The sequence below is a fragment of the Mustela lutreola genome, chromosome 2 (assembly GCF_030435805.1).
Source record: "Mustela lutreola isolate mMusLut2 chromosome 2, mMusLut2.pri, whole genome shotgun sequence".
Lineage (NCBI taxonomy): Eukaryota > Metazoa > Chordata > Mammalia > Carnivora > Mustelidae > Mustela > Mustela lutreola.
Genome location: NC_081291.1, coordinates 39,214,148 through 39,229,610, shown reverse-complemented (window position 1 = coordinate 39,229,610; position 15,463 = coordinate 39,214,148). Strand labels below are relative to the sequence as shown.

The following is a 15,463-nucleotide window of genomic DNA, read 5'->3' as shown; positions in this document are numbered from 1 at the left end:
GCATTCAGAGTGGGATCCCGTGGTGCTGGATTCAAATGCTGATCCTGCTAAGGGGCAGCCCCTTGTAGCTAAATGGCTTCATCTTAGCCTTCTGGTTGTAAAACTAGAGTCATGAGCACATTTCCTTTGTACGGCTGTCATGATAAATGAGATAGTGCTTAAAAAGGCCTTCGCACAGTACATGGGGAATGGTAAGTCCCGATTTCTTGAGGAATTACCTCGTAAAGAATGGCTTCTGGCCTTACAGTGTCCCTTCACTCAGGCAGTTTGCCGAAGTTTTCCACAGGACAAAGGAGACTTGGGTAACACAGGGAAGTTTCCCGTCATGTGGTGGTCTCTCTGAAAACCAGGACTGTTTCTTCAGCTTAGCCCTCCTCTGAGTTAAACCTTTTATACTTAGCGAGTGTTAAAGATCCTTGAGGCTTGAAGACTTCTGTAGAAAACAGCTTGTCAAGCGCACCCCTCTGTCTTCCCTCTTCCCCACCTAACCCCTGCCTTCAAGCCACAATTTGACTTCGTAAGTTCTGTGAACTTGGGCACTCTTCTTTCTTCTGGGTAAGCCTGTCGTAAGTACCACGCATTTTGTACGCCGGCAAACCATAGTCCTCTTTCTTTTAGGCTCAGGTAGCCATCCCCTTTCTAATTTTATAATTCTGTTTGTTCAGTTTAAGTGCTTCTTCCAATTGGATTCTCTACATAAATCAAGGTAAATGAGTCCGAGTCACTAACTTCAAATTAATTCGTGACCTCTGTTCCCTGACAGTATTGGAACGGAATGCCAGTGCCCCACACACTTTGATATTGTGCATAATATTTGAGGACATTAGAAGGTCAAACATTATTTATTATTTCTGTGAGTTTGCTTGATGGCAATCATGGCTCTGTAGAAGTCAATCAAATCTCTTGATAATTCTGTTTAGGCGGTATATAATTAGGCGTTTAAAATTAGTTAAGTGTCTGTTTTGCTATGCATTTCACATTCTCTTTGGGAAAGCTTGTTTACCAGATGACTTTGGGGACATCTTTTACTTCAGCTTTTTCTTTTCCCCTGAGCTGAGAATTTGAAAGTTAGGGAATTCTTTCTTACTTGTATTACCTGTTTGTCAGCAATTTACTGGAATTGTTTTTATTTAACACTGAACGGAGTGCCGGGAGGTGTAAGCACAAACATGTTTTTATAAAGAGAACAAAAAAGAAACCACAATAGTGCCTGCATTGTTGGGGATCTGCATTTTTAGGTGTGTGAGTCTCTAAGGAAAAAATCCGTGCACACAGTCCGTTGCCTTTTTTCTTTTCCCTGGCATCTCAGTGTCTGGAAAGCACCGTGGTCTTTCTCTTTGGGTGACCTCAACTTTGTAATCATGGCAGACTCGCCTTGGGTAAATTAAGAAAAAGATAGTGAGCAAATAAATACAGCAAGCTGTCATTTAAAAGGAAACAAATTTATTGGAAATCAAAGCGTGGACAGCACAGGATGAACCGTATGGATGTCCGGATCATTTTGGAGCCCTACACAACAGGTTTCCCCTTGGCATTCCATTTTAGATCTTTTGTTAGAGAATGACCTAACACAACACAAACATTTTTTTTTTTCTGTTTGTTTTCTAACCCTCCCCCACCCTGTTGCACAGATTGTCCTCTTGTGAAAACAAAACAAAAAAATATTTAATTGTACTGTGGTAAGGCTCCTTTTTTTTTTTTTTCCCCTTTTTCTTTTTTTTCTTTTGCCTCTAAGAAGAGCATGGTGACCTGGATTCTGGTAACTGTCTACCACTTTCATATTAGTCATGGATGGCAGTTGACGGGTTTGGACTTGAAACCATGTATATATAGAGCTTGAGTGACTATGTTTTGTTTATAGCTTGTAGCATAATCTGTGGTTCTCTCTCTCTCTCTCTCTCTCTCTCGCTGTCTCTCTCTTTCTACACACACACATATATATGATCTTCTAGTTGAAATTTACGCCTTGAATCAGAGCATCAAAGGTGTCATTGTTTAAGTACTTGACGAGGGTCACCTACTTGGGAGCTGGTCTTCCGAAGGGAATTCTTTCCAGCCTGCTGGCTGAGAGTGAGCTTCTGGAAGGCAGGGACTGTATGTTCATTTTGGATTGGTTGGTCTTCTAGTGATACTTGAGAGAATCATTAGCCACTGTTAATTTAATAAATTGCTGCTGGTGTCCAATGGTCCTCAGTCACCTGTTACTGTTCTGTTGACTGCTCTGGTGTGAAATTGGGGTTGTTCACTGTACAAGTGTGCCAGGCTCAGGGAATGAGGAGGGGCTGAAAGTCTGCCTTTGCTTTTCTTGTCAGGCCCTGGCCCCTGTCTGTGTCAGCCTAGAAAAGGAGCGGCCTTTACAGAATGTTTGCATATGCTGCCTTCTGCCCACAAAGCCCAGCAGAGTGACCTCGCCCAGGAGGGGAGTTCGCCTGGTTCACGCAGGTGCAGGAGGCGGGATGGTGGGGAAGGCTGAGGCACTGGAGGCCATGTGGTACAATACCAAAATGCCATATTCAGGGCTTTTTAATAAATACTGGTGAAAATGTGAGACGCTAAAATGAGTCCTTCTTTCCTTGGAGCCCCCTTTCTTCTTTGGGCGGAGTTCCCGTACTGCATTAATATTCCCTCCCCCCGCCAGTGTTTATCCCTTATTGGCCTCTATAAGATCGGTTGTTTGTATTTAGAAGGTTCCTGGCTGCATATTTCAGCAGGAGTCATTTGTATCTGTTCACCTAGTTTTCAAGATCTCCCTGGTGGAGCGTGTCCCCCTTGTCAGCCGAGGGAAGATTCAGGCCTCAACTCTGGATTCTAACTTTCCGTGCGCATGCGTGGAATCTGGACGTGACCCCAGCAAGGAGGGGCTGGTCCTGTGGTTCTTCGATCATCACGCATCCCTGCCTGCCTAGCTTTGGCCACGTAGTGTTGACTGACATTCTCTCCTTTTTTTAAATGAATAATTGCTTTGAATCACCCGTTTTTTTAAAAAGGTAGATCATTTTCCATCGGAAAGAAACTGCATGTGTTACTGCAATGAACAATCACGTGCCACGAGTAGCAGGTGACGATAAATAAATACAAGGCCCTTAGGAAGATTACAGGAGGGGGTGAGGACCAAAAAGAGGGAAGACAGTGGGGTCTTCCTCATCCCTTGTTGTTTCATAACCTTGTCCGTGGTGTGATACTTTGTCCACAGTCTGTCAGAGCTCTCGGAAGTGACTGTGTATGAGAAGCATTTGAGAGTTTTAAAGTCATGTGGCTTTCTAGAAACACAGATCCGGTAGATTTAGATTGAGGACTTGAGATCTGTATTTTTTTTTTTTTTTTAACTTCCCCCAGTGATGGAACAGTTTGTTTTTATCGGACCTCAGCGAAGATTAGGGATTTTCTTAAAATAGGTTCTCACTGTTTTATAGTGGCCCATGTTCTCTGTGGCTCTCTCCAGCCATGGAAGAATAGGCGTTTCATTCAACATTGATGTTTCCTTTTATTCCTAAAGCTAATTTTTTTTCCGCCCCAGTTTTGGCGAAATTATGTATCACTTGTGATAATTCATTTTAAAAATTCCTGAGCTGTGTGGCGCACTTTCATGAAAATTCATTTAGATAAAATTAGATATTATTGTTTAATGAGGTGGCATTTCAATTTAGACCTTGCATCAGGCATATACCAAGAGTTTTTTATGGAAGAGTTAGGTTCATTTGAGTAATAAAGGCTGAATCATGGGGGCTTTAATTCTTAATCGCTGTGAGGATTGTTATCCGTGGGATGTGAGCTGTCTTAGTGGTATTCAATCAAGTGTCCACTTAGCCATGACTGGAAGTAATTGCTCCCAAGTGGGCCGCACGGTGACCTGTTAATACTCGCTTTGACCCTGTGACCTTGTCTGCCCCATTGTTTAGGATTTTATAGCAGGCGAGTCTGCATTTCTGTGGGGTCAAGTAGATATCTTGAGGTCAAACATTTTCTGATTACCGCCTCGTCCACACTGTAAGTCGGCCAGAAGCTGTTGCACTCCTAATAGTCATTGCTTTGTAGTGGAACACGAACAGTTAGAAAATTGTCTTCCCAGCCTGCATGTAAACAGTTTAATATTTTACGGAAAGAAGTTCATCTTGTAAATTAGGTATGAATAATACATTTGTAATTACTCCTTGTGTCTTTAAACACTTGTGTCTTAATTGGCTTGCTTTTTTAAAAAAAAAATGTATTTGCATTTGCCAGCAAGTTAAAATTAACTCCTGTGGAAACCCAGCAAAGTCAGGACAGAGTACACCCGGCTTCTGGCCCTGCTGAGACCTACAGCTAGACACGGCTTCCCCTTCTCTCCTTTAAGTTTTTGTTTCTGGTTGGACACTTTAGTTGAGACTGTTTATTTTTATTTATTTATTTATTTTATTATTTTTTACCTTTGGTTCTTTCACATCACAGTGTTGCTGTTGGTGGATCGGTAACTTAATAGCTTTTTCTCCCCCCCAGTAGTTACATGGTCTCCTGCTTCCCATCTTTGAGGAGTTAAGTAACCCAGGGTGGCTGAAGCTTCCTGGGTGCCCCGTGCTGCTCTGATCTCTCTCGAGGTGGCAGAGCATTGAATGAGGGTGAAGGGTGGAGTTCTGCTGGAAAGATAATCCAATCTAGTTTGGTTTCACAATGCTGTCATGTCTCAGTATCTGAAGCCGCCATCAGCCTGTATCCTTGCTGTGTCCCTTTACCTCACTCCAGAACCGGTCAGGCCATAGATTTTCCAGAAGTGCTTATGTGGTAGAGTACAACTGGACAAAACAAAGCAAGATACACAGAGAAGTTGACAAATGGTGAATTTCCAATGGCACACAAAGTCACTCTGGATATCCCCCCCAAAGAAAGTACTGTTAGGAAGAAAAATTCAGTGACCCCTCTTATTGTTTGGAGTACTACTCAAAATAATGTATTAATGTCTTGTAATTTAGGTTAAAATAATGTATTGATGTGCTTGTAATTAAGGTTAAAATATTTACATAGAGTTTGGCTTAAGAGAGAAAGCTATAATGGCTGAAAGTTAAGGCCTCCCATTTATCTTACAGATAAGTTCTTTCTCTTGACTTGTAGTTATATGTGCTGTTGTGTTTGGACTTTAGTTTTTGTACTCTTTTTTTTTTTTTTTTTTCTGATTGAAGGTAGTATCCTTAAACGCCAGACAGGATGAATAATTTGTCACAAAATTTGTACCCTCTTTTTAATTATTATTTTTAATACTATCAGTGGGGCTCGAACTCATGACCCGGAGATCAAGACCTGAACTGAGATCGAGTTGGCCGCTCATCCACATGTCCCAAAATTTGTATCCTCCTTTGCGTACTATGAAAAATATTCAGTTTCCTTCTGTGGAAGGGGTTCGTGAAATCCTAATGATAGTGTATATGCGCATACCTGCGTAATTGTCCAGAGAGAGTTCCCAAACTGTGTGCCGAAGTACCCTGGGCTGCAAACTCCCAGAGGCTGCTGGAGGGGAAGTACAGTCGTATGTGGCATCTGTTGGGCCCTGGGCAAAGTACTAGGTTATTCACAGTTTTATTAATAGATTGTGTTATGTTCCTAATGATAGCGTCCTGTTTTTGCATAGCTGGTTTTGAGCAATCGCCATGATGAAAAGCACACGTTCCATTTGAAAAATCAACCTGGAACAGAAAGTGAGGGTGGCAGTATCCAATCTAATTTCAGTTCTTGTGAGCTATGCCGCAGGCAGCAGGCTCAGATGTCCCATTAGGAAGGCTTCTGTTCAGAACGGAATAAAAGCACGTGTCCTTTACGTTTATTCCTGCTTCCCCCCCAAATAACTGCTGAGTTGTTATGCCTGGTAAAAGTTGTTTGGAGCTAACTTCTTTTTTTTTTTTCCTAATTTATTTATTTGACAGAGATCACAAGTAGGCAGAGAGGCAGACAGAGAGAGAGGAGGAAGCAGGCTCCCTGCTGAGCAGAGAGCCTGATGTGGGGAGGGTGGTGGGCAGGGGGGGTTGGGGGCTCGATCCCAGGACCCTTGGGTCATGACCTGAGCTGAAGGCAGAGGCTTTAACCCACTGAGCCACCCAGGCACTGCCTGGAGGTAACTTCTCAATACGTAAAATTGTTGGGTGTTTCTTTGGCTTGGGGAGGGTGGGGGGGTGAGTGGGGGAGGGGTGCCATGAGAAAAACAGCTATAAACTGAAAGAGTTTGTAAGCTTCTGGCATATTTGCAAGAAATATATCTGTATTAAAAAAAGAAAAGGTGGTCATGGTAGACAATTTAGAAAATGTGAATAAGCTAAATGGAGAAAAGATACACTATCCTTGATGAGGCTCTCCAGAGATACACACTTGTAATATCTTGGTGAAATAAAATTGTTTGGGCTTGCAGATAGCAGTAACCAGAATGAACCAGTTTGGGGGGGGGAAACATTTGTCTTAAGAATAAAGGGGTGTCCCATGGAACCTGAATGCAGAAAAGAATGAGAACCAACATCTGGAACATTTGTCCACTGTAATTCCTCTGGTCTTCTTTTTCCTTTCTGCAAAAATTATATATATATATATATAGATAGATAGATAGATATAGATATAGATATTTAAAATTTTTATAAATATTTTTATTTATTTATTCGATAGAGATCACAAGTAGGCAGAGAGGCAGAGAGAGAGACGGGGAAGCAGGCTCCCTTCTGTGCAGAGAGCTCAGTGCAGGGCTCGATCCCCAAGATCCTGAGATCATGACCTGAGCCTTAACCCAGTGATCAACTACAGTGCCCCCCAAAATTATATTTTTAAATGAAATGATTTTGGTGGGAAGGAGCCACCAAAATGTTTGGAATTATTCTCGTGCATTCCTCGCCCACATCTACTCAATTTGCAATTCCCAAACTTGAGCTTTTCTTGGTTTCTCTTCCCTGCTCCCCACACTCTTGAGCTGTGTGTTGCTGTAGTAGAAATACCTATAGTCCATGTTCTCTGTCCCCTTGACCGTCAGCTGCCGCTGGTCTCCATCAGTCAGGCAGAGGATGAAGGATGCTGGCCATCCTCCCTGGTGCACCTCTTCTTTCCCTGGAAGTGACTACAGGGAAGAAGGGGGGACGTGGTCAGCAATGGAATCATGCTGCTGAGGACAAGACTGCATGCTTGGTGTGGCATGGCACCCATTTGAACTCACTGCTTGCATTATAATCTCGCCCCACTGCCTGCCTCCTTCCTTCCCAGCCTCCTCCTCTTCAACAACAGAAATTTACTGCCTTGCAGTCCTGGAGGCCAGAAGTCCCGGAGGCCAGAAGTCCCAGATCAAGGTGTTGGCAGGGTTATTGTTCCTTCTGAGGATGTGAGGGAGAATCTGTTTGATGCCTCCTCCTGTAGCTGCTGGTGGTTTGCTGGCAGCCGTTGGCATTCCTTGGCTTATAGAAGCATCACCCTGATCTTTGCCTTCATCTCCGCGTGGTGTTTTCCCTGTGTGCTTGCCCGTGTCCAAATTCCCCCTTTTTCTAAGGATACCAGCCCTATTGGGTTGGGGCCCTCCCCCCTCCAGTATGACCTCATCTTTACTAATTGTATTTGCAGTGGCCCTATTTCCAAGTCGGGTGCCACTGTGACCCACCTTCTCTTTCAGCTCAGGCACTTGAATTTAGGAAAACTAAATGTGCCAATGCTGGGACTCCTCAGAATAATACGCAGCAGGATGTAAAATCCATGCGGATGTGAAAGGAACACCCTGGGGAGGAGAGAGGCCAGAGTCTCTCTTCACTTCCTGTGGGCCCATTGCTTCTATGACCACCACACCTTCCCTTTGTGCAAACGTCAGATACTGATGCCTATAGACAGGCACAGTTTACTCGTCCTGTTCCTTTCTTCCCATGGGACATCAGTGTGTGGCGTTTTGATGACTGTGTGTCAGTCCGTGGGATGCTGGACAGGGGATGGCACTTGGCCCCGGAAGATCCTGGGTTGTGGCAGCTGTCTCAGAGCTCCTGAGTGCCACCTGCGACAGTGTGAGGTATTTTACATAAATTGCGTTGTGCCCTTGCTTCCAGTCCGGGCAGCAGACAGTGCCTTTTCCATTTTAGGGACAAGGACACCGAGGATCAGGAAAGCCCATTCTCTTGCTCAGGGTCACAGAGCTCATTTAGGCGTGAAACTCAAGCCGCTCTGGATCCAGAGCCTGTTTTCTTTCTGTCTCCCTGTCTCTGACTTATTAAGTACCCCAATTTCCTAGCCTCTCTTGGAAAACATCATCGCAGGAAAAGCAGTCTGGTGGTATTTCCTGTCTTTTGGGTCTGTCTGTCTCTCTTTAAACAGAGTAGAGTATACCCTGAGAAATATGACTATTCTGAGCAGAGAAGTTTCTCTAGATTGGACGTGCCAGCATGGACAGACGAGCCTAGGGGACCCTTGCCTCTGTCATTGGACAGCTGCCTGCGGGGAGCTTGGTGTTTCTGCTGCCAGTGTCTCTCGGAATTGTTGCCAGGCCCCAGGGTTTGCTTGCAATTGCTGGTGCGTGGTGTTTGGGATGTTTGTGGGTGGCTGTTTTTTATTTTGGTTTTGTTATCTGCCCTTTGTCGTAGTAACTCTGGCATCATTTCTTGCTGCTCAGATGTTCTGTGGCTTTCAAGTGAAGAGACTTGAAAACGTACCAAGTCAGAGGACTTTATAAAAAGTGGCATCTGGAAGCCAGGCTGAGCTTTTTGGGGCCATCGGTCGCGTGTTACGGTGTCCCACAGGTCTTTGTGTGGGCAGCGCCCTGTGCCTGGAAGGGAGGGCACAAGCATGGGAGTCGCCAGGAGCAAGTGGGGAGAATGATGCGTCAGTTGGGGTGCTCCGGCGTTCTCCCGTTGTTGCCGTGGGGGAAATGTTAGCCGGAAGTGGCCAGCTCTCTCCTTGTAACTTCCAAAGAAACCAGAAAACTTAAATAAAAATGTTTAATCTTGATTATTTAAATGTTGAAAGCTAAACAAAAATGAAGTCTCTCTGGTCTGTTCATGCAAAACCCGTTTTTGGACCGCCTTTGGGCTCGCAGGTCATTGATCTACAGTTTTAGGCTTCTGACAGAACCCGGCCTCCGACCACCTTCTTCTCATTTTTCATGACAGTTTCAGGGACGTACCTTGTCTGTCCCCTTTGGTGTAAATTAGGGACCTTGCTCTGCTGCTGTCCCTCCACAGTCCTGACCTAGCATTTATTTTCCTGTGTGTGTGTGTGTTTTTTTTTTTTTTTAATGATTTTTATTTATTTATTTGACAGACAGAGATCACAAGTAGGCAGAGAGACAGAGAGAGAGGGAGGAAGCAGGCTCCCTGCTGAGCAGAGAGCCCGATGAGGGGCTCGATCCCAGGATCCTGGGATCATGACCTGAGCCGAAGGCAGAGGCTTAACCCACTGAGCCACCCAGGTGCTCCTATTTTCCTGTGTTTTAAGGGTCTCGGTACTCCCCTCTCCCATCCCCTGGACTGGGCTTCTCATCCCTTCTGTCTACGCTATCGGCAAGCAGTGGATACCCACAGAGTGATTGCTGAGGCGGGGACCTTGGTGCCAGTCGGGGAAGGGGGTAGGGGTGGGAGATGGTCTTCAGTTCTCACCTGGCATGTTTTTCTCCCTCTTCTCATTTGCGTGCATTCTGTTTGGTGTGGGTGGCAGAGTCAGGTCATCTCTTTGCTCTCAGATGGCAACTGTCATTGCTGATTAGGCCTCGTGACTTTACCTGAGTTGCGTTAGAGAAAAAAATCATAAATGTCATAGAAATTTCAATTGACTTGTCAGTGCCAACCTGTTTTGGTTCCTAGAGGCTAAGTGGAGACACAAGACCGACAGGTTTCTGATACACACTGTTCTCAGCGTTTGGGGGATGCCTGACTTACTCATTCCTTTCTAGAACATTTTAGATTTGAAGCCGTTTTCTTGAGAGGAGTCACACACTGACATTTCTAGGCCAATTGGAATAGCATTTTGTTGGCTGTTCTGGGAAATGTGGGGGAAAGGCCCCCTTCTATCATTGTAAAGAGGTCCTCAAACCGAACCCGAGTGACAGACGGGGACTATTTCTAATGAGCCGCCAAGAGGTTTGCTTCTGGTACAATCCTGCACGGATTCCTGTGGCGTTACGTAAGATGGGCTTTCCCTCCTATTTGGAATGAGAACATTTAAAGGGGTCAGCCAGTTTCATGCTGGGAAGTCACTCTGCACATATGCTAAGAAAATGGATATATGTTTTTGAAAAATGTGAGCTCTTTTCCATCATTGAAAAGGAATGTAAAATGATCTATTTTTCAAAAAGGTGTAGAAATTGATGAGGCAAACAGAAGTCTATGAGTGGTTCACTTACGGGTTAGCAGAGAACATGTTCTGTGTTTCAGACACTCGTAATAAGATGAAGAAACGTCCCAAGATAGTTGCAGGGATGTATGAAGTTAATAGGGAACGGTGCGTGGGGGTATGTGTGGTACGTTATGTGTGTTTTCTCTCCTCCTTTCTTCCTGGCTCTGTGTGTGTGTGTGGGGGGCAGTTATTTTTGGGTTTTGTTTTGTTTTGTTTTTGTTTTTTCTGTATTTCGTAGTAGATATTTGTTTCACATTAATGTTAAATCGAACGATTGTGTGGCCACCTGCCTGGCTTTTAGTTGAAAAACCATACCCTAGGAATGTTTGGACATGTGTTTGTTGCATTTAACACAGGCTCCTTTGAGAAAGATACTGTCTTCCGCAGGGCCTGGCCACTGCATTTAGGAGAAAGTGGGCCGCTGGAGAGAACAAAGCAATTGTTGATACCCTGGTGGGTCTGGTCAGCACCTTCCAGAGACTCAGCCCCAGGTGCGCATTCCATCGTGGAAAGCACCATTCTGCAGTATTGCTCTTGGTTTCACACATTGGGGTAGACTTGGACTTTTGACTCTTTTCTCTGAGGCATCTCAAAGGTTAGTATTCTAAGCCAAAGAGTCAAAGAAAATTTACCCAAATTCAGTAAGTGTAAGGATCTGTTGCATGAGACCAGAGGAACTATGGGCCCGTGTTGGTGGATAACCCGGGTCAGAGGGGTGAATGAGGAGAGGCGGGGTCCTGTAAAAGGGCCCATGACTTTTCAAGAGAATTCTAACTTTAGTTTCAGAAAGTTAGGAGGCTCTGGACCTTGGTGTCAGACATAGGAGATTTATAGCAGTAGAGGCATTTGATCTGCATGGAGAGAGTAAGACTTGAAGTAGGACATCCAACCTACAAGGCTTTTAAGTGATGCTGTTCTACAGATGTTGTCTTTAAGAGCAAGTTTTACCTCTCTGTCTCCCCAGCCTCTTTGTAGCTCACACACTTCTCTTACCTTACTCTTTTATCCCCCATACTATGGCTGCTTTCATATGCACAGCTACCCACCATTCTCTCTCCTCATTGCTCCCCCCATGCTTTGCATGGAGCCCAGCATTTAATAGGAGCTCAATAAATGGTGATACAATTCACGGTCGGGTCACAGAGGGAAGGAGGGTGTATTAGCTAAGGTCGTGGCAGCTGCTGTAACAGATAAACCCACACAGAGTTAAGGATTCAAGCTCAACAGATGTTTTTCTGATTGCCAAGGCCCCTCTTCCGAGCATTGACTCAGGGGCCTGTCTCCTTCCATCTTAGGGCTCTGCCGTCTTCTGCATTGGACTTAAAATTTTTGAAAGTTTGAAAAAAGAGCAGGGAGGATCACATAGGTGAAATTCTTACAGATCAGTCCTGGACGTAATGCGCATCACTCCCACAGATAGGCCACTTAGGAGAAAAGTGTTCAGTAAGGTCAAGGAGAGAAAAAGGAGCCCAAGAGTCATTGATGACTTTCCATTCTCTTGCGGAACTAGACTGTAATGCCAGGAGGGCAGGGGTAGGACATATTCTTATCTTTTATGATGTTTTTAGCAAGTAACAAGAGTGGGAATATTTTTGGTTGACTGACCTTGAGCTGGAGTTTTCCCATCTGTAGAAGAATTCTGCTTGCCTAACAAGGGTAGAATTCTGGAGTCAGGGAATCTTATTGCTGCCCATTAACTGATGAGATCATCTGGTCCAGCTTGCTGTATTAAGTTTTCTAGAGTCCTTTGAGAGATGCATGCACTTAGATAAAATGCAAAAACAAACAAACAAAAAAACCCCAAAACAAAAAAACCCCACGAAAACAGTAAAGAAAAACCGCTGTAATTCTCTAGCATATTTCTCTCTGATTTCCACAAGTAGGTCTGCATTTGGAGAATAGGTTGAGAGCTTTTCACCAGGGAGGGTTTATGATTCTACTACGAGCGTACCATTTCTTAAATAGCTAGCTACTGAGTGGGTTTGAGATTTGGAGGTCCCATCTGGTGCACGTAGTGGATTTCTAGGGGAGAGGTGGTACCGTCCTCGTGTACCAGAGGACAACCATGTAGGTAAGATGAAACAGCCTCTGGGTGCCAGTAACTGTGGCTCCAAACACTACCCAGTAATTTCTTCTTATCTTTGCGGTCGTCCACTGACACGGTTTTCCCATTTTGCAGCTGAGGAAACTGAGACCTACAGAGGTTAAGTGACTCTTTGAAGATAATGTGGCAGCCTAAGTGGAGGAGCTGGAATTTGAACGAGGCCTAGGGCAAGTGCTCTGTGCACGAGAATGTCTTGTCTTCTCTCTGATAGAAGCAACTTTAGACTTGAGGGAAAGGCAAAGTGATACCATCAACTTGCGTGGAACGCCGGCTGTTGTCCGGGAGTGATTGGACGAAAAATCGCGGTTTGATTGGGCAAGCTGTTCCAGTGGCAGTAAAATAAACACCATTTTCCTGACAATTATTGTAATAGACATTTCCCTGACAGGTAATAAAGTGGTATAGATACTCCTCGATAATATAATCCCTGTTGCCAGTTTGGCTGCTAAACCCAAGAAACCCCTGGGCAGTGGCAGACAAATATGTTCTCGCATTGTTACTTATTTAACTCCTGTCACACATGACTAGACGGCGTTTTCATCATTGAAAGTGTTTGCTTATTGCCCTCTCTTTGACGCCCCGAGTCTCTGTGGGCTTGGACTTGCAGATGTGTTGTGATTGTCATCTGTATTTTGCAGTGCCATGTCGTGTGTGTGTGTGTGTGTGTGTGTGTGTGTGTGTGTGCATGCGCGCAGGCGTGCTTTGCGATACCACCTTCAGGGTAGATTAATATTTTTAGCCAAAGTAAAACATATTTTAATTCTCTTTTCTGACTTAAAGCTCTGTATTAAAAAATGGGTGAGGGGCACCTGGGTGGCTCAGTGGGTTAAAGCCTCTGCCTTTGGTTCAGGTCATGATCCCAGGGTCCTGGAATCGAGACCCGCATCGGGCTCTCTGCTCAGCAGGGAGCCTGCTTCTCCGTCTCTCTCTGCCTGCCTACTTGTGATCTCTGTCTGTCAAATAAATAAAATCTTAAAAAAAAAAAAAAAGGGTGATTTTTCTCAGCACTAACTAGCATTACTGTCCTCATTTCCACGTTGGGACACCATGTTGTTTCTCACACCAATAATGCAGCTCTTTGAAATCCACAGAGGATGAAATGGAGAGCATGCAGTCGGCCCTGTGAGCCACCCTTGGCCCTGGGAAGGTGCATCGCAAATGCTTGTTAAGACACTAAAAGAGGGGTGCCTGGGTGACTCAGTGGGTTAAAGCCTCTGCCTTCAGCTCAGGTCGTGATCCCGGGCTCCCCCCTTCGGGCTCTCTGCTCAGCGGGGAGCCTGCTTCCTCTTCTCTCTCTGCCTGCCTCTCTGCCTACTTGTGATCTCTGTCTCTCTGTCAAATAAATAAGTAAAATCTTGAAAAAAAAAAAAGACACTAAAAGAATGCATGAACAACAAGTGCATCTCATTCTGATAATTTCTTTCATTTTTCTAGAGAATAACTAAGATAATAGATTTCACATAGGGTCTCTGGGTAGCTCAGGACGGTGAAACTTCTGACACTCGGGTCCTGATCTCAGGGTTATGAGATAGAGCCGCACACTGGGCTCCATGCTAAGTGTGGGGCCTGCTTAAGATTGTCTCTCTGGGGCGCCTGGGTGGCTCAATGGGTTAAGCCGCTGCCTTTGGCTCAGGTCATGATCTCAGGGTCCTGGGATCGAGCCCCGCATGGGGCTCTCTGCTCTCTGCTTCTCTCTCTCTCTCTCTCTGCCTCTCCATCTACTTGTGATCTCTGTCAAAAAAAAAAAAAAAAAGATTGTCTCTCTGTCTCTCTTTCTGCCCGCACCTTGCTCACACAAGTGCTTGATCTCTCTCCCACTGTTTTAAAAAAAAAAAAAAAAAATATATATATATATATATATATATATATATATACACACACAAATGCACACACATATACATATGTATATACACATATATATATATACATATATATATACACACATACATATATTTTAAAAATATATACTTATTCATTTATTTATTTACTTCAGGAGTGAGGTTAAGACGCAAAGTATGAGCTCATGTTGATTTTGACATAATTTCTAACTTGTACACAAGTTGCAAGAACTATACAAGGAATTTCCACACACCCTTTGGCTGGATTCCCTGGTTTACATTCAGCACCATTTGTTGATTCTCTTCCTGCCTCTGTCCTTTCCCTCCTTTCAGATGGACTTTCTCTCTCTCACATGTGCACGCAGTTTGTGTGTTTGCACCTCCTTTTCCTTGTGAGTTTGAAACCTTAGTGAGTGTCGACTCCCACGAGGCTCTTCTCTTGGGCGACCACAGGGCCCCCGTCAGTCCCGTCAGGAGGGGCGGACGTTGACACAAGGCTGTCGTCTCCTTTTGTGAGCGTGGCGGTCAGGTCTTCTCCAGCGTTGTTTGACCTGCTCTAGGACCTCCATTGTGCTCAGTCATCCTGTGTTAGGAGTTTGTGTTTAGCGAACATCCAACTACATAAAATCCCCGATGGCATTTCCAGGGAGCTGCACTGGCCAGTCCTCTAACCCACTCTCCAGGCAGCAGACAGAATAGTCACGAAGCATGGGAGACACAGGGTGTCCCGATCCTTCGTTCCTTCCTTGAAAAGACAAAGACTGTTTTTAGTGGTGGTGGTGGTTTTTTATTTTCCTGGAAGTTTTCCTTAGTAATCAATCCCGGGTCTTACGCCCCCCAGCAGCAGAAATATTTTCCTTACGTTGACTCAGCGGAGGTGAGGGAGGCGGCATGTGGAGGAAGTGCCCATTCGCGTTCTGTGCCTCCTACGGGAGTGACTGTTCCTCCCTCCTGCGCAGAAGTCTCGTTCTCTGCCGTACTCCTCTCCTTCCTCCTCCCTACACTTCCCTAATTTCAAAATGGGAATTTGCAGTAACGTTGGATTGGCTCTGGCAAAGGCATTTTGATGACCCTTGTGTCGGATCATTATAGTTACTAATAAAAGCTTGAAAGTGATTGTCGCTCCGCAAGCATGATTCCAATGACTTGGGGTGAGCTCAGCTGTATAAATACGTGTTTTGTTTTGTTTTGTTTTTTTCTTGTTGCTGTGTAAATTTTG

At 44.7% G+C, this 15,463-nt stretch overlaps 1 protein-coding gene across 1 annotated transcript in view; it reads left to right on the top strand.

Annotated features, from left to right (window-relative positions):
* EIF4E3 (eukaryotic translation initiation factor 4E family member 3) overlaps window positions 1-15,463 on the top strand; it is a 220,395-nt gene that overhangs the window by 183,984 nt on the left and 20,948 nt on the right. The window contains exon 8 of the transcript XR_009350758.1: window positions 2,313-2,442. The gene's annotated coding sequence lies outside the window, so the exon portion shown is untranslated. The remainder of the gene's footprint in view (window positions 1-2,312; window positions 2,443-15,463) is intronic.